This window comes from Tenebrio molitor, chromosome 2 (genome assembly GCF_963966145.1).
Source record: "Tenebrio molitor chromosome 2, icTenMoli1.1, whole genome shotgun sequence".
Classification (NCBI taxonomy): Eukaryota; Metazoa; Arthropoda; class Insecta; order Coleoptera; family Tenebrionidae; genus Tenebrio; species Tenebrio molitor.
In genome coordinates this window covers 832,821-853,096 of record NC_091047.1, presented here as the reverse complement: position 1 = coordinate 853,096, position 20,276 = coordinate 832,821, and the positions used below count along the sequence as shown (strand labels likewise).

Below are 20,276 nucleotides of genomic sequence, written 5' to 3'. Positions count from 1 at the left end.
TCATGCCGCCGCTCGCGAACACAATTTAACCAAATGCATATTTAACCAATCACGATACATTTATTTCACTCCGATCAGTGTTTTTTCGCAATCTTCGAGACCAATAAAAACGTCCAACTGCGAATCATCTCACGGCTGCATCTCCCGGAATTCTTATCTAATATTAAAAGCATCCTTGCGAACTCTTTCCCGATTATAATTTATTGCGCCCCTCGGGCCGGTGGCGCATTATTTATTTTCCTCGTGATTCGATCGAGCCGTGAAAGATTCATGAGGTCGCGGAAAACTTAAAATTTTCCCGGTGCACTTTCCCTACGATTCATCTGATGGCCGATGCTACCTTTGCCCTCTAAATTGGTCGTCGGCGTTGTGGTGGTCGCGACGGCTAAGCCGTAAACAGAATAATAAAAATTTAGAAGTTTTTCCTTTGGATTTATCTCGAAAGCTGTTTTCCCGGTCGGTGGCTTTAAAGTTGTTTTTTTTTTTTTGGCCCTTTAGGTAATGAGGTGCGGCGAGGGGTGAATATAACAGGGCGGTTACGAGGACGCAGGAAGAGAATATAACGGCCACGCATAAAAATGATTGCGTTTCTTCGTGCCTTTTTATTACCTCGTCTTTGTTTATTTTAAACTTAGCCCGGAATTTCTTGGTATTTTGCCACTGACGTCGGCTCTCGTGCCGTATTCTGCAAGTTCGAAAAAGCCAAGTTCTCTTTGCGTTTAAAACTCTGAGTATTTTCCCAAATTTAAGTTACTTCAAAGCAAAATGTTGTTACGTCATAAGACTTATTTATTACTGCGAAACAAAAAATCTCTTCCTTTCGTATAAATAACTCTGAGTCATTCATGTAATTCAGATTTTCACAATATCTAATCGCAGAGTTCATTAACCCACCAATCGAGACAATACACATTTATCTCCACTTTTCATTTATTGCTACGACCGTTAATTAATAACTTCGACTCATTTGTGCTTTTTCAACATCAATATTTCTCTGAATTTTTAACTCTTCAAAGCTCACCATGCTCAGAGTTCATTCATTCCAAAACACTAACTTCGGCCTGAAATTTTCAACATTTTTAAAACACGATTTGTCTTTAAAATTTTAAAAGCAATCGGCGGAATTAACTCAGAGCTTGAAGTCTTGCGAGTCTGAGTTATTAGAAGAATTATTAATAAACTCGGAGCATTAAAAGTGATACCGTCCAGATTCAGTTTGTTCATTTCTGGCGTCTACGGATTTCTCTGAGTTATCTAACATTAAATACACAATTGTCGTAAATTTCCTAAATACCCAGAGTTTCAAGTCACGACTTTATTCAGAGCTAAAGTTAAAAATAACTCTACTACTTGCCGATTTAAATATAAAACAATCAGCGAAACACGCCATTTTAGAAATCAAGACTCAAAGTTTTTGAGAGGAGTCAGAAATTAAATTAGAACTTTAAAATTTAGACTGTTTGCTTAAATTTGTTGTTTTTAATTTCTTTTTTTTTTGTCTACAAAGCTAAAAAAAATTAAAAAGTACATTTTATTATATACAGGGTGTCTCAAAACTCGCGAATTCCGAACTCAGAGGGTGGTAGGGAAGGTCCCAGTAGAGCTCGAAAAATACTTAGAAAAAAAAATCGCTCTTCCTGAAGAAAATATAAGCACTTGTACAAAAATTTAAGATTTTTTTACTCCAAAGTAAAGCTATTCGTCAAAAAATTGTTTTACGTTATTATTTTCTACAATCATCTACATCATAAATAGCAATAAACACTGAACTTTTCAGCCTGTATTTGAAGAAAACCCACTTCAAAGAGTGCACCTTCAGACCAAAGTATCTTTGTGGGGGAAGTCCCGATTTTTTTTAATTTCCATATTTGGACTACTGAAGTGATCCCCTACAACGCTCTGAATTCGGAATTCGCGAATTTTGAGACACCCTGTATACAGGGTGTATCAAAACGACTGCACTAACTACTTGTAATCGTATAAAGTAGAGTTAAAGGAACGTGAAAAAAATAATACAAATATTTTCCTGATGCTTTTTTGTTTTTTCTTATTTTTCCAAATTTTGATTTTTTTTTGTTGACATTTACAAGCACATGATTAATTGACTAAAATTTAATCTGTCTAAAATAATTGGAACAAAAAAAATAATTTTTCTGACATTTTTGGTTAAAATTTTCTAAATTTAACTCCCTATAACTTTTACTTGAAGCTGGGAAAAAATCTTTTTTCAATTGTTTTATATTCTTCTCACTGCATTCTGTACAACTGCTATCAATTGGTGTGTTCGTTTTGAATCACCCTGTATTTTCATGTAAATTTCATTCTCATTGTACGGTTTAAAGCGAAAACTTGCTTAACAGAGTTATTAATTAGTTCAGATTTGAACGTTAGAAAAGCAGTCGCCTAGTAAAACATTGAAATATCTGCGAAAGCGCGCCCGCTTTAGGGTTTAAGACTTAAAGCTCACTTAGCAGAGTTATTAATTAACTCAGAGCTTAGGCCGTCAAGCTCGAGTTCGTTGATTTCCGTTGACCGACTCCGAGTTATCCGCACCTTTTCCGACCTGGAACGGACGTTTATCTGTGAATTCCGAACAGCTCAAGAGCTTAATTTAAAAATCCATTAAACGTATTAAGCTTCCGTTCTTCGTACCCCGTGGGAAAACAGCAAATTGCACTCGAACCTGTAAAATTTATATTCAATTCTTCACCGGAGTGAATTTATCGTTCTTCGGCCGGAACGGAATCTCTCCCGCGGTTTTAAATAGAACCGGCGCAACCTGTTAGATGCAATGCGATAGCATGCATTATTCCTGGTGCAGGCGAGATCGATAACTTCGAATTACACCTTGCAAATGCGTCTGTCTCGTTCTTTAGGTGCACGACCGGGGATCGCTTTCCAACGAGAAGAACACAAACTCGCCCACTTTGCGGAACGAGTCCCTTCGTGGGGGTCGGGTCAAATTGAATTTCTATCGATCATCACGCCGTAAACTTGTAAATATTTTCCTTTGCACCGTTCGATCCTTTGTTTCTGACATGTTTCTGATTGCGGCGGCAATTTTTGAAACCGCCACCGCGGACGCATCGATCCGCCAACGGAAACCGGAACGGGAGAGACGCATCTTCGGACGTACAGGTGGAAGTTTCGGCTGAGAAACGGCGGAGCTTTTGAGGGGAACGGCCACGATATAAAGCTGATTAATAGCTTTGTTTGGGTAATCCTGCCGAGCAGGGAAAAAAAAAACAAATAAAAACGATAACCTGAGCGCTGAAAAGGGGAGACTGAGATATTTTACGAGACACGAGAAGTGTTTGTTGCTTCAAAATTCATCATCACTTGGGGCGTTTATACAGTGAAGCCGTTATATAGCGAATAAATTTATTTAAAATGTAAATATGGATGTGTCCGGTGCCTCGAGGGAATACATTTAAAAAATCATAATGTAAAAAAGGCGATATTATTACTTAAATTTATTAACATGAAGGCCAAAAAATCTAACTTTTAGAAACATTTATTATTGTGCTTTAAATAAATGTTTTCGATTGATTACTAAATACTGTTATTTTCGTTAAAAAAAAAATTGGCGCCTCCACCATTTTATAATAGTATACAGGGTGTTTCTGAAATACGTGTGTTAATTTTAGCTGGTAATAGAACTCGTCAAAAGGAACAACTTTTCTATCTACCATTTTGCCGAAAAACGATGTTTAATTCCAAAAAAAAAATGGAGCGATTTTTCACTACGTGTTTTAACGCCGTAATCGAAATTCAAATAAATCTACCCGTATTGCAAAAAATCCACTACGTAAGAATCTGGTTGTTTCACGTTTTTAGTTAGCTTAGTTTTGGAGATATGAACGGTTTTATGAAAATCTTTCCTAGTTTTTTAAGCCATTACGCAACGTTTTTCGCCAAAATGGCAGAGAGAAAAGTTGTTCCTTTTGATGAGTTCTATTACCAGTTATAATTAACGCACTTATTTCAGAAACACACTGTATTATATCATTAAGAGTAGAAGTGAGTCTTTTTGTGGCTAGCCCAGAGTTTGAAGGCCGAAACGCAGTTGAGGCCGACAACTGGCCGGGGCACAAAAAGAACTTCTACTCTTGATGATACAAAATGTCCTAATAAAATAATTTTCATTTAAAAAATTGTCCCGGCGCCTACACCATTTTTGAGAGAGAATCATAAGCATGTAATGCTTTCCTTTGGCCACAATTAAATGTACAAAACAAGGTTTTTAGATTTGACTTAACTTTAACGGTTACTAAGATATCACTATTTATTATGGCGCCTCCACCATTTTTTCATATAATTTATTTGCAATTACTTAACTAATTCTGAAGACATGATAATCCAGTTTTTATGCTCAATTGGTCGCAATTAGAGCTACAAAACAAAGTTTTTAGATTTGACCTAGCTCAAACCGTTACTGAGAAATCACAATTTTCGTTTAAAAAACATGGTGGCGCCTCCACCATTTTTGCTTAATGTTTATTGACACTTACTTAACTAAGACTTGAGACAGAATCATACAGTTTTTTGTATTCGATTCGCGACAACTAGATCTATCAAAGTTTTTACTTTTGAACTATCTCAGAGAGTTGCGAAGTTATCGTTAGTTTCCGTTAGAGCATCCAACCGTCGCCATTTTTGAAAAATGTCTACCTGTATTTTTCTTACCTTGATTCTTTCAATTTTTAATAAATCATCCGAGCCTCAACTGCGTACATAGAAAAAATATCCAAAACAAACGATTTATAGAAATTTTGAAAAATCTGATCCACAACAACTTATTATTTTTCTTTTCGTCTCTACATTTTTTTTGCATTTATCTCGTCTCAATCTGAAACTGTCAGCGACTCTCAGCGAACATTTTTTCTCTAAAACTCGAATTAGAAAACAAAGAGAGCGTCTTTAGTCTAGATTTAGGTTCCTATCGTTAACGCTGCGAAAGTCCCGGTAAGTCTTTTGGTAACTCTGAGCGTACAGGTGCTCAGAGTTCTCGCCGCCTGCTTGACTCGTAAGTCCCATTTCTCTTGGTCCGAATTCGAGTGAACCACGACGGAAACCTCGTCAGCTTGAAACGTGTGTACCTGGATCGGATCAATAAACTGAAGCGAAGAGAGAGCGCTTTCGTAGGCCGACCGACTATATCAAAACACGTCGAGTCCGCGCTTTCGGATTAAACCACAATGTAAACTAAACCGGCATACATTCCTACATTATGATGTCTAACACCCATTACTCGGGAGGAGCAGCCTCACCATTCGTATCTGGCGACCGTAAGCAATTACGTCTGTTGCACAAAGTCACTTTCGAGTAAAGTTGATTAAGCGAGTTGTTTCCATAATTAAGGAGGGAGTGAGCGAGATGGTTGCCAAATTGGACGACGGTTATCGTCGACGATTCATGAAATAGAGTCGGAGTGTTTTTACGGATTTTAGTGTTATTGGAGTCGATTCGGGCCGACGATAATGCCGTTTCCCGAAAGCGCCCGATTAATTAACAAAACACTGAGCACGACACAGATTAAGCAAAAAACACACCACATCCAACACACAATAACACAGAACGCCAATTAAAAACTTACGACAATTTTGGCCGATTATTGCCACGCTATTTACCTGAAACAGCCAACAGCCAATTAATTGTACTGCGGTTGAAAATTGCGTTGCGTTGAAAATTGGTCGATCCGCGACCACTTTTCAACCTCCCTCAAAAACGATCGCACCTTTTCGTTGCGTTGTTTTTCGACACATATTGCTCTGGATGTGTCACCGTCGACGTCTTTGTAACGTTTTTTCGGTTGCCGGCCCTAGTCACACGAGTAATGAATTCCATTATGCGACAATACGTCCGGAATTGAAAAGATTCCGAAGAAGTCGGCTTTTGTAAACATAAAATATCCATTATTCAGCGTCTCACGGCGGAGGTGAATCGATGGCGCAAAGGAGCAAAAGTAGAAGAACAAAATTCCAACCGCGTGTGTCGCGTGCGTCTGAATTTTCTAGGTGCATGTGTGTGCTTTTAAAATGATTAAACGCAGAGGTCGCGCCTTTCCGCTGGTGAATTTTTAATTGACCACCCTCGTCAGTCCGCGTTCGGCGATAACTCAATTTGCCGGCGAACCGATGGTGTAATTAAGGTCTTGGGAGGTCGCGGCGGCGGCGGCGGCGACTGCGGGGACGCCCTCTTTGACGCGGACAACCGGTGAAATTCAAACGAGCACGTCGCTTCTTCGCTGCGGGTTTGGCGAGTGATTTTTGGAATTTGTGCGCCCGGGGCGATCTCCCCCTTGATGCGACGATAAATGCCCGGAACGGAGCTGATCGTTCCAGATCTGAACAGCAACGAGACAGGTATTTTCGAATGCTGGGGCTTTAATTAAATACGTTAAAAGTGCTCCGCTCCGGCGCTTCCGACTCTCCGGAAAACAAGGGTATTAATGTAATTAATGCTTTTTACGCCCAGAAGTACCCTTTATCGGTGCATTTCACCGTCGAGACCTAATACAATTTCTCCCGGCTCACTCTTAAGCCCACTAGATCTGCTGTGTTTATTGGACATTACGTCTTCTCTGGTTTCCAATAACTGGATCTTCGATGCTTTTACACCTGAAAGCTTTTATTTTTAACCGCCTGGCGCTCTTAAGTTCTGATTGAAAATAATTCAATCGGGGACGGATTTTTTCAAACGCCGCACAATACAGAAATTATCTCTTGAAAACTTGAAAACCGTAAAATACAGGGTGATTCACGTAGCCCGTTCGTTAGAAATTTTCTGATTTCCCAAAATCGTATTCACATGAAAACTGGTAACTATAGTCAACTGCTCCAAGTTCAAATAACATATTTTCAAAATGGCGACACTTCCGGAAATGCCCGAAATAGACGCCATCTTTGTTTTTTTAAATGAAAAGGCCCTATTTTGACTTGATACTTGGATTCTACGTTAAATTTTGAGTTTAAAATATCCTTCTGTTAACATTTACCTGTTATCATTTTTGACCTAGGTATGTCATTTTTTCCGCAAAAAAACGGAGTTGGCAGGGCTTCATTAAAAAATTTATAACTCCTGAACTTTTGGAAATAAATAATTGATTTTTTTTTACTGAATGCCCAAAGATTTGGCCGATTTTTTCCGTTATTAGCGACATTTTATTTATGTTTCATACGCCCACTGCAATTTTTCAAAATTAATAATTAAAAAATGTCGAAAACTTTATTTTTGTGTATGCCTATTTCCAGCCATTTTGGCGTAATTTGAATTTTTTGAATAAAATATTCTTTTTTATTTGAATATTTATTCAAAAATAGCATTGCAATAAATAGTAGAAAGCAACATAATAATAAAAAACAAGCAAATTAACAAAAAAATATTTTAAAGTGAATGTGTGCACCGTTTTCATTGAAAATATTTTTTTGTTGATTTGCTTATTTTTTATTATGTATTTTGTTGTTATCCACTGTCTATTGCATGCAATTTTTGAATAAAAATTCAAATAAGACAATTGCTTGATAAAAAAAAAAATAATATTTTATTCAAAAAATAGAAATTGCGCCAAAACGGCTGGGAATCGGCATACAGAATGTTAATAAAAGTGGCCTTAAAATTAAATTTTACATTTATATCTATTGTCAGAAATGGTAGTTGCCATTTAAAAGAATGAAGTTTTCGACATTTTTTGATTACCAATTTTGAAAAATTGCAGTAAGCGTATGAAACATTAAAAAATTCACTAATGGCCCAACACATAGACCGAGCTATTATGAATTCAATTTAAAAAAATCAATTATTTATTTCCAATGGTTCAGGAATTATACAAGCCCTGCAACTCAGCTTTTTTGCGAAAAAGATGACATAAGTCAAAAATGATGACAAATGAGTATTGACAAAAGGACGTTCTAAATTCAAAATTTAACGTAGAATCGAAATATGAAGTCAAAAGAGGGCCATTCCATTAAAAAAAACAAATATGGCGTCCATTTCCGGCATTTCCGGAAGTGTCGCCATTTTGAAAATATTTTATTTGAACTTGGAGCAGTGTATTACAGTTGGCTACCAATTTTCATATTAATACGATTTTGGAAAAGCAGAAAGTTTCTAATGAACGGGCTACGTGAATCACCCTGTATACAGGTGTCCCAGAACTGGCGAATCAGATTTAAAAGGCATATTCTTTAGTAGTAATGGAGGTGAAAAACGTTCAAAAAAATATTCACGGTGCAATAGCTTCTTAGTTATGAATTTTTCAAATTGACAGCGCCCTTCTGATTAGTCAACTTTAATTGTTAATTACAAAAAATCTACTACACCGTGACCATTTTTTTAACGCTATTGCTTTCATTTATCATCAACGAAAGGTCACTCCAAATCAGATTCGCGAGTTCTGGAACACTCTGTATGTCTCTCGAACTGAATTCTCTTCATTGTCGACTCTGATTTTTTAAACTACAACCTTCAAACTGGCACAATAATTCAAAATCTGAAAAAAAACGTCGCAGTTTTTTTAGTTCTGCAGCTATCAGCTCTTATCTTTCCGTTTCATTGGTCGGCTTTCGATGTGAGGTTAATTTTAGAATCATCCATCTCCGTCAATGAGAATTTTCCCCTTTCGCAATATTTTCCTTCCATTAGAGAGCAAAATATTTTTGACATCAATTGGAACGGTGAGCGACGTCGAAAGGGAGCCTGTCGCAATTAAGTAATGTAAGCCCTTGCAAAAAAACGCGTCTTTTCGGAGATCACATCCGAAAGTGATCCCATTTTTTGCCACCAACCATCGATTCGCCGCCCCACGAAACCCTCGCGAGCATTTCGTAACCGTCGGCAATAAAAGAGCATAAGCTTATTTAAATTATTTATTGACCGCCGTTCTACGTCACAATGCATGCGTGTAAAGGGGTAGTTTACGGGACACGCAACATTGTTGGGGCGAGTGTCCCTGTCGGCTGGTCCTGCCGGCGTTATCGACGTGTTTTCCACCGCCACCAAAACACAAAATTCTGACAGATTCCAGATTGCTAATTATAGATAGCGGAGAGGACCCAGGTCCAAAGGTGCAAATCATTTCGTGAGAGGAGTCTTCGCGTCGACGGAGGGTGCCTGAGGGGAGTTTGTGCAATGCGAATTTATCCACAAACCGAACTAATACCAAGTTTGCTCGAACTTGATCCAGTGTCGTTGTTATAATTTTGGGTTATCCGCGCCACGAATCACCCCCTTGCGAATAATTAGAGACGTAGGGAGCTAACGACATATGGATAAATTCGTTATGCGGAATCGGAAGTGAAGAGGGTTGGGTGTGGGGATTGTTTTGTCGAGATGACGAAAATCCCATCGCCGTAGCTCCAACTCTCTCAAAATCCTTCCATTTCACTTGAGAGCGTGAGACGCGATGCGTGACATGTGACGGTGAAACTAATCCACTGGAATAATGTCGCGGTGCGCCTGCAGAAGTTTTCACTTTAAAAATAGTTGGACGAAATTAACAAGTTCGAAACTCGGCGTTAACGACTTTCAGGAAATTTCAAAAAGCTTCAACTTTTCTAGTTATAAATTCAGCAACTTGATATTCTAGTGATTTTTTTTTTTCATTAACAAGTCTTTCGACGCAACAACATTTTTGTGGTGCAATCAGTGCTGATAAAAGTCAAGATTGACCCCGGCGTAAAGCCGTGAGTTAACAACCCTTAATAGAAAAGTACACACGGACGTGTTTATCTTTGGCAATTTGTTTAGTGGCGCCGTTTAATTTTGACGAGGGTAAAAGGTAAAAGAGGAGCATTAAAAATAATGGGGTTATTAAATGACGCAAAGTTGGTAGGCGAGGGGGATGCATCCCGGCGGATCGAAGACGCTAAGGAAGACGTCAAAACAGCCCAGCTCCGGTTATTACCATCCCATTATGTTTTACGATTGTTCTGAAAAATCGAACCGCGGTCCGTTTACCTTTTTTGAGCAATAACCAACAAGCAGCGCTGTGATAACGGTTTCAGGCCAGGTATTTATAATCTGGGTCAGGTTTGTCACGCTATGTGTGCATTCATAAAAATAGGCAGAGCTACTTGGGCATTATACTTATATAAAACGTAATGCCAACACAGTCCCGGATTTTCATTACGACTAGATAAAATCCATGCGGTTTGGGGTCGTGCCACCAGATCCTCGATTAAGATACGGGAAAGGGCGGTATCGAATGTCGACGCCTCATAAATAAATAATTTGTTGTTAATAGCAATAATGTACGCCGGATCAGCGCGGTCCCTCGAGCCGGATCGATCGGCCTCCGGGTTTTCGTCCGAGTTTCGTTAATTTACTCGACTCCCTTATCAGGGGCGACACTCTATCGGGATGTTTCTTATTTTGACTTGTTTGCCAGCTCGAACAGACGCGCAAACAAATCCTTTTTATGCGGGGACGGTCGGGATTTATCGGTGCCGCCGGAATCGATAGCTTAACCGGAACGCAACTTTGTAATTTACAGCCCCGATAGTTAAATGATACTGTTTAGATAAAGGGAAAACATTGCCGTTTCCCGTTGCGGCTCTCGCTGCCCACGGAAAAATCCCTCTATCGGTGAGGCCAATCTGTTTCTGGCCTCTTACAATAGAGTCTGTTTTTTCTTTTTATTATTATTTACATTGTGTCGAACACTCTCACGTTAATCCCTCCATCTGTATTCGTAGCCGGCGACCGAAGCAGAAGAGAATCTCCGAAAACTAGATAAATACTGGTGAGTCTAGATCGGCAACTAATTTGCCGGAATGCGTCACTCGAGTGCCATCCAAGATCAAATACGGCATAATGGGGACGCGTTCGGAATTTTGTTGGTGTAACTTAACCGCGAAAAACGTGGAGAGGTCTGAATTCGACGGTTTTATTACACGGACGGGCCATCATTCGAGGGACGAGAGAAAAAGTCTGCTTTTCATTGTTGTTTTTCGAGCAGAGCAGGAGTTACGGCGGGGGCAACGCAACATCTCGATGTTTTGGTCGGCAACGGAAAAAACTACTCGTGGATAATTTTTGTTTGAACAGCGATAAATTTCAAAGATCGATCCGTCTCGAAAGAGATCAAACGTGGTGGAAAAGATCGCGTAGCAACTAGGTGAAATTCGGTTTAAAAATTTCAAAATCCAACGCTAAAAGTCATCTGTTCATATCTTAAACAGTAATGGAGAAAATTCCTTTCATAATTTCCATTAAAAAATTAAACCGTTTAGAACAGTGTAAAGTTTGAATTTCCCGCCGTTTGACACGAATCATATTTGTTTATGTTTAATTGAGACATAATTGAACATGTTTGTTTTCACCAAAGAGTGCCCTTAGATATTTGCTTCGAGAATAGGAATCGTTAAGTTATTCTAATTTTAATGTAAAACATTGTAAAGAAAGAAAAAAGAAAGATTTTTTTGCTCTAAATTTTAGGTTAGCTGTCAACTTGCTCCAATTAATCTAGAGATATTTTCATATTTGATGGCGGAAACAAAAGACTGAGAAATGTCACAAATTTGTATTGTCAGTGTCAAATTTCTCAAAGACGTTCGTGATTTCGACAGAAATGCAGCAAATTGGCAATAAGAAAGTTATTCATCGTCGAACTAGAGAAATAATTTGTAATACGTTTGATTATATGAGAAGAACTTTTCCTTTAGAACCACTGGCAAAAATTGGTTTCCTTAGAATTTATTTTTTCAGTCTATTTAGCGAAAATTTAAATTTACCTAGACATTCCTTTTTACGGCGTTTATGAGAAATTTGACACTGACAATACAATTTTGTGACATTTCTCAGTCTTTTGTTTCCGCCACCAAATATGAAAATACCTCTACGCTTTAAAAAAGCGCAACAATTGACGCTTTCCAAAACGAACTACATTAATTTATCAGTCTACCCAATCTTCTTAAAATAATTCCTGGTTTCTTAACATTTCTTAAATAACTTGTTATTAACCTTTGAAGAAAAAATAGCATATGTTATTCCGAGCAAAAGACACAAATCTCATTAGTGTGGGTAGCTAAGGTGTTTGTTTGTAAAAGAGTTCTTTCGCTTTGGGCAAACTGGACGCAAAAATGTGCAAAGTCGAGATTAAAAAATAAATACTGCCAGATGTGGAAAAAGAGACGTCAGAGGCAGTAGGTTAGTGCCTCAAAAAGCACGAATGATTTATGAAAAAGAGTGCTTCAAAAAATGGAAAAACGCGAAGAACATCGACAGCGTGAGTGGAAAGATGCTTCTTGTATAAAAGCCATCGACATTATGGTCCTACTAAAATGCATTCACTTTGTTTTGGCAAGGCCATGGAAATTTTGCATTTAATTTGGTAGTAAAGCTGTCTCTTGAATTAAGTTTGAGGTTATAAATAGCGGCAATGTTTAGTGCATTGTTGTCAGTTTTACTAGTTTGCAATAGAAGAATTCTGAGACATCGCGGGAAATTCAGCAACATGTTATGATTGTTCTGATCATTTTGATAGCATGTCAGGGACTTTAGTGACGGAAATCAAGCAGTGTCCAACGTTAAAAAAATTAATCATGTCCTCCCATTATACCAAAACAACGTGAACGGTGTTTACTCGAGTTTAAAGTGTACGCTGTTGATCCACGAAGATTGTGACATTTCTATGACATTTTATTTTCAAAATAAAAACAAAACTAGTATTTTATTGCTATTAACTGTCATAAATTCTCATTTTTCTCCTTTGTAAACTGCCCGAAAGCAAAATGAGCAGATAATGAACCGTTGCCCTAGACAACACATTCAACGTCACATTTCTGACAGGTCTTGAAGAATTTGTCAAAACTGTCAAAAGCAAATGCGAAACCATTTTTAAAAGATTTGGAAGCTTCAGGGACGTCGTTTCAAACAATAAAATTTTGTATGCAACTCGTTTCTGGGTAAATTGGGCTTTTCTAATTGCCCTCGAGGCTACGCCACGCTCATGTTTTAATCTTGTCTCTGGGGCAATTAGAAAAGCCCAATTTACACAGAAACTCGTTGCACAAATAACTATTATCTACCCTTGCGGTTAAAATGTTACTTGATTTATTATTTTAAGCACACTTTAACGACAACAAGCTATAGAAAAAAATCAATTCATTTCAAACGTACTTTCGATAGCAATAATCTAAATGCTATTGCTTGCTTCGTGCTGTATAAAAAGGAATAATTTTTATCTCGCTGAATTTGAATTTTACTGAAGTCTACGATCATTTAAAATTCCACCCGATCGCGATCGTAAAGAAAAATCATTTTTAAAACGGGATTCCACCAGCTTGAACAGGAATAACCGAAGACATCTCGACTATTGCTATTGTAAGTGAATTGCAGTTGCGATTGAATTATTTATTCGTTCGTTCAATATTTTAGAATCTTAACGTTCAAAAACGTAACAACTTTGTTGGAATTTTGTTACGTTTAAGAGCACGGATTGAGAAGCTTTGATAAAACTCTTGACACACGACAAAAAAAATGTTTCCCTAACCCAACATCCAGAAATTCACTTTGAAAATGTCCAGGAAAGCACTTGATTAGTATTACCCGAGCGGAACAACCGAATTAACTTCGTCAAACATCTGTTCCGGCTCCGCACGAGCATATTTCATATCCAATCGCATACTTTTCCGCCGAGGTTCCTCGAGGGGGAAAAATCCGAACATAAAGACGACAATAATCGCAGTCCGGATCCCCCGACTTACGACCTCATCAATCACAATTCGCTCGCCTCCGAGACACGACCGGGGATTCTATCGCCAATTGCTATCAAATACGAGTGTTTCGTTTCTGAGGAAACAGCCGAAAGTGCTACTGCCGCAGGCCATTCGTAAAACAACGGACGTTTCGGACGGCCGTTTATCTCCGGTCGATCGCGTCCCGCTTTGGAACCAAACACGATGCGATATCCTGATGGAGTCGCGCCTGATGAGGGCGCAACAGGCAAAAATTCAACGGGAATACCAAATCCCAGAGGCGAACTCTTGTTGGCAGACGCCCATTTGATATCTCAACTCGGCACCGATCTAGGTGGCCAGGTTGAACAGCGCGCTCTCAACAGCAACTGCTCGGCTGTAGCTCTCGACGCTCAGTTGTCACAACCGAGAGCTGAACAGCGGCCACCTAGATTCGTTAGCGCTCAACAGTAACTGCTCGGCTGTAGCTGTCGACGCTCAGTTGTCACAACCGAGAGCTGAACAGCGGCCACCTAGATTCGTTAGCGCTCAACAGTAACTGCTCGGCTGTAGCTGTCGACGCTCAGTTGTCACAACCGAGAGCTGAACAGCGACCACCTAGATTCGCTAGTGCTTTGACCCCATAACAGCAACCCCAAAAACTTCCGCGCCGACACGATCGCGTATGTAACTGGATTGTCATCGTAAAGTGAGTTTAAAATGACAGCTTCCAGTTAGCAACTTTCGACGGCAAACTGGAAACCGCCGCCCCCATCCTGCAAACGTAAATTTGCCCCAGAACGAAATTACAAGTTTAAGTTCCAGTCGGCAATTAAGTTCGCGCTTACGTGCACCGTTCCGCTGCACCGCAACCCCCATAAAAGTTGGCGTTTCCGCCGCCGGTACGATAATTGCAACAACTTGTCGCGCGGATCGATGGGACCGTTCGCCCCCCCAAATTAAATAATCAATGGGAGTACCGCCGGTGCACCTGTGTAGTGTCGTAACTTCCGTTATTTATCGATCGATACCGATAGAGTCGTGGTGCATTGCGTACAGAGCCGCTCATTACCGTCTCGGACGAAGAAAAAATCCCGACCCTTGAACTTGAGTGGCGCCCAATTCGGTTTATTACCAATCGCATTACCAGATCGACGGTTGCGACAGGGTGAATAATCAATAGGAAGAGTGTGTCCCGCTCGATCGAGTAGTTGGTGGGGTCGCAGCCCCCACCAGTTTTTCGCGACACACCTATACGTGTCGGTTTGAACAACGGAACGGATGTTCCGGTTTATTCAGGCGCGTGCATTGCCGCGACGCATCGCCAATTTTAATCTGGTCGGCGACAAACTTCCACAATGAGAGGGCTTGAATGGGGAAGGAAGCGAGGGTGAATGGATGTGTTCGAAATCTAAAACTGTTTCCGACGACATCGATCGCTCGATTCACGGAAAACATTTTTAATGCCCGCTTTGAGAAAAACGCACACAACTACCCCTTCGACGCGCCAACACCTGCGATTTCTCGATATTGCATTTGATAAAGCGCCGTGAATTATAGGGGTGTTTACGAAAATAACTGCCGCAGTCTATCACTGCGAAATTAGCATGTAACGTTCTGCTAAGAGTTGAATTAATGTACGTTTAACCAACAGTGATAAATGAGTTCGTTTAGCCGCTCTGTACTAACTAAAACAAGAAGTTTGCTTATAATCCTGTAGGTGTTAGTTTGATCGCATTGTTACTGGAATTTCGAAGGGAGCAAAGACGTGATCCCGTTAAACGGCCGTGCCCTCCGAACCCTCCGACTAACGAAAGCCGCTTCCGCTGAAGAATTCACAAAGTTTATGGAATTTTTTTATGTTCGATGGCGGAAACGCAGACCGTTGCGCCGATCTTCCCGCTTGTTACGATTAAGAACGTAATTTTTACGACAGAGGCAAGATTTCAAATTCGAAGCGATGGCCCTTTCCATCTCACGACAAAAAAATTCCATTTACTCATTTTCGTAAAGCTCGAAAAAATATTTTTGAACTCACTAACTTCAAAATGACATAACAGTTAACCGTGAACATAGATTTCGCGCACTAGTGCTTCAAAATTATCCAAAAAGCATTTGCCTTTTTGAGCATTCTGAAAATAATTTGAAAAAAAAAAATTCCTTGCTTGATTATGCTTATGTCAACAAAGTGTCAAAAAAATGAGAAAAAAATGACAATTAATGTCATGCAACATGATGATAGGTTATGATATTTACGACTGTTTTACAATGGAGCATTTTAGATTGCGTCAAAGAATGACCTTGACGATCAAAATTTATTGCTCGCGACTGCACTTCATCAACTTTAAAAAAGGGAGTGCCTAGTATGTATAGTCCATTTTTTTTTAAACAATTGTCAAAGTGTTGTCATGTTGGTATGAGCCACTAGTTATTTGATGGTTATTAGGTTGGCAACGTAAAATGTCAATTATATGTAGCGCTAGCGCTACTGAAGCCACAATGACTTTTAAATTTAAAATAAAAACCAAAGTGAGTTTCCGAAAGCGAAAGCAACTAGGAAATCTAGCAGTATTGCTCCAATAATAATTCAACTTTTCCCAGAATCAGATTCGGAAGACGATTGGTGGTGTGAAAATTTTGAATCAAATTCTGAAAATGAATAAACTGCTTATATTAACCATTAAATAAATTCTCATTTACCTGTTTAACTGTTCAGTTGCATTTTTCAGTATCATTATTGTCTTTATTTCTTGTCTTTTGGCACAAAATTTGATACACCTGGAACTTTTCTGACATTTGAAAATTACTGACATAACCTCAAACCTGATCTAGGGAGATTTGACGATAAAGCTGTTCCGAAACAACGGTTTTAGGGTGGTACAGCCTGGTCTTTAGGGGAATTTTGACACTGACAATTGTTTAAAAAAAAATGGACTTTAGTAGTTTTTTTTTTGCTCGGCTACCGTAACAGGTATAATCGCGAATAGATCCGCACAGCTTTGGACGGTCGTCCCGCGACCCTCGGAGCCCCAATTCCGGAGGAACGCGCCGCCGATCCTCAAAGAACCGCCGATCGCACGAAACACGAGGCACGAGCCTCTCCGGTAAAAGAAAATCGCATCTCCGGCCGGCGGCAACCCCTGTCCGTACGAGGGAACGGAACGCAACCGCCCCAGGCGGAAATGTGGAATCCTTGTGACTTTGACGTCGTCGTCGGTCCTGTTCCAGGCGAAAAATGTCTTTTTCCGCGGCGGAGTGAGTAATGTGTGTAAAGTAAACTGATACTGTTGAAGAGGACTTGTTGGATCGGTCGGACATGGCACTCACCTGAAACAAGAGAGAAAAATTCGCCGTTAGAGAAATGAAGGCAATTAAGCCGTTTCACGCTGTTCGGTCATTAATTATTTTCAAGTGGCGGCAATTAAGGCCGAGCTAATTTCGTTGAACAAACACGACGACGCACTTGTGCGGAGGGAGGCTCGTCGGCGGATGTGTTAATTTTTGCCACCGGAGGCACGACAGATATTCGGCCGGATTATTGCGCGGTAGAAGACGACACGAAAGGACGTCGTTTCGCGTCTATTGTGGTCAGAATTGCGAAACCCGACCTGAATGATTCAGGAAGATATTCGGGTCAACTGTTATTGTATTTAAACAAATGCGATATTAGGAATCTTGTTCGGGAAAGTAAACCTTCAAAATCCGCCTTGATAGGTTTGCTCTCTTTCAGCTTAACGGCAAACACTGAAAGGGGAGCATGTTCCTGCTGAAACCCGATTCTTGCCCCTGCTGCATCACCATCAACCCGAATCTCCTGCGTTCCCCGCCGCACCCCAGATCTCGTCACTTCCAGGGTCCCCCGCTTTCTTAACCCCCAATTAAATCATCCCCTCGGGGGCAAAAACAGCCGTCTCGGGGCGAATCTCGGGCCCCGATCGTGCAAAAAATCTGGCAGGTTTCACCTGCGGCAAGCACCCCAAGTCTGAGAGGGCCGGGGGTGGCTTTTATGACGAAATAACGTTAACATTTCAGCTCGTGTTGGCTGAACGTGGCTAATGGGTTGGCACTTTGTGTAATCGGCCCTACGTGCATTTATAAGCCGCACGTTTACCTCCCATATTATTCATATTTATTAAAGCGAGAACCTCAATTTTATCATACTTTATTCAGATCGTGTGCTGACGGGTCCGTTTTGAACGGGGCGCCGCCTCCGCCGCCGCCATTGTCTCGACCCTGCGTTCGTCGCGTTTAATTATTTTATGCGGCGGTTAATGCGCCACCTTTTGTTCTAGATAATTCGATTCGAACCGTGCGGATGCAACCGTGACGCGGGTTCGTTGATCGGGGGCGGCGAGCCGGACAACAGGTGAGGAGCGGACGCGATAAGGCGACGGAAGGAAGTCGACCTGGCGGTTTCGGGGGGCCATTTCGCCGCCGCCGTAAAAATCTGTACCCGCTCGAAGCTGAAAATAACGACGAGATTTGTGCTCGCGTGTGCCTCCGACAGTCAATAATGCGGCGGTTGCCACCCCGCATTAGCTCACAAATAACTACACCCTTTGTGCCGTTACTTGCTCTTCTAGCACATCTGTTACGTCATCAGTTCCACACGGGGATGAAATGCTTTTCTGCCGTGTATAGAGATCGCTAACTTATGTGAATAAGGGTGTACACACAGACTCTCGAGACCCAGACAATTAAGCTCTTTGATTTTCCAACAGGTAAGAAAAACGAATAAATCGTACCCTCAAAAGCTAAGGAGAGAAGCTTTAGAGCGCTTTCTGAAACGCTCCCAACAACGAAACCTCTACCAAAAAAAATTCAATTCTAACCATTCTGCTATTACTAAAACTGAAGAGCAAGCGATTCGGAGGCGGCAAAAATAATTCACTACTCTCCTGCCTTTGACTTTGTCCTGGGCTGGGGAGGCTTTGGGAACCGTCAATTGTTGTGCTTTTTTACAGCGTAGATTAATTGGAGGATGTTGACAGCTAACCTAAAATTTAGACCCAAAAAAATCTTTCTTTGCAATGTTTTACATTAAAAATAGAATAACTTAACGATTCCTATTCTCGAAGCAAACATCTAAAGGCACTCTTTGCTGAAAACAAAGATGTTCAATTATGTCCCGATTAAACATAAACAAATGTCATTCTTGTCAAACGGCGGGAAATTCAAACTTTACACTGTTCCAAACGGTTTAATTTTTCAACGCCTACTCAGCCCAGGATTGATTTCTGTCCCGAAGTTGGAGCAATGCACCCCCATCCTTGGCTCATTACAATCTCGACGCAAGCCCCAGGACTGATGGCTGTTCCTTCTGTATCCCGGACCACCTCGTTACCAGGGGTGTGCACCCCTGCGAAAAACCCACTCGCAAAAGATTATGCCGGTGACAAAGACATACTGGGGCGTTTTTGCAACGGGGCCCAGATTTATCGCAACAGACTCGGCTTTCGCCGCCACCAACTCCATATTTTCCCCGGAACGTCGGCGTGGATTCGACTGATATGCACATTTGATTGTAAATAAACGCGCCGCCGATTTATGTCCCCCCGATCACAAACAGCTGCGACCGGATTTTTCGTGAGCGACGCTCCGGTCGCTCCGGAAAAACGTCGACGTTGTCTATCGATTAATTAACGGGAGACCGTGCGAATTAAAAGTTTTTCCTTGTACTTGGGCCCCGTAATGCGATTATGCCGCTATTTAGGAGAATGTCAAAGCGAGCTCCCGGAAAAAGTGTGATCCGGGGGCGGGCAGGTGATCCAATCAGGACCGCACGTGCAATTAGCGCCGGATCCCGGAATAAAGTTGATTGCGTGCGCCGAAGATCTCGTAAACTGGGACCCAATTAAGGGCCGGATTTTAAATTTAGGCCGACCGGAGTTTTAAACTGTGACGTAAATATCGGAAACAAAACAAAGAAAAAAACACCAATAATTAATTAGGGAAATAAATCTTTTGCGAAATTATTAGACGTACGTGTTTTGTCCGAACGAAAATAGCGCGGCCAGGACCGGATTAAGGGGTGCGTTAAATTTTTCAACACACATGAGCACGTAGCAACAATGTGAGCAAATGAAGAACTGGAAAGGAAAGCGCCGCCTCCAGGAGGGTGCTCCGCCGCCGCCGAAGGCTTACTGTCACGTCCAAGCTCAGCTTTTAATTCTGGGCCGTGAAAGCCGTGATGTTTCAGAAAAGGAAAGAGAGCGCGAAAAAAATCCGTGGTAGGGGAGTAATCGCGCTGCATTGCGGGTTGAAAGAAACATTGCGTGCCGATGGCAGCGCTGATTGCGCCCTGCGTCACACGCCGTTGTTCATTTGATCCTTCGGCCATTCGACAGGATGAATGTCCACTTGGCCCCCGCGAACAGACGTGCCGCTTGCGGTTTTATCGCCCTTTCAGACGTCGCCCTCGACTTTAATGAAGCCATCATCGCGGGCCGACGATCGCGCCCCTAAATCATAATTAATGAAAAACGACGAAGATAACCCTCCGGGGCGGCTTCCCCGGACTCTATCTTTATAAGAGCCGCTCCGACAAGTTGCCCTGTTATGGTACGGCCGTCGAGTTATCTTATTCCAGCGAGTTTGCGT

General features: G+C 41.0%; 1 protein-coding gene across 6 annotated transcripts in view; it reads right to left on the bottom strand.

The window, feature by feature from the left end:
* Positions 1-20,276, bottom strand: part of LOC138123153 (sodium channel protein 60E-like) — a 61,602-nt gene that overhangs the window by 30,601 nt on the left and 10,725 nt on the right. The gene's annotated exons all lie outside the window — the stretch shown is intronic.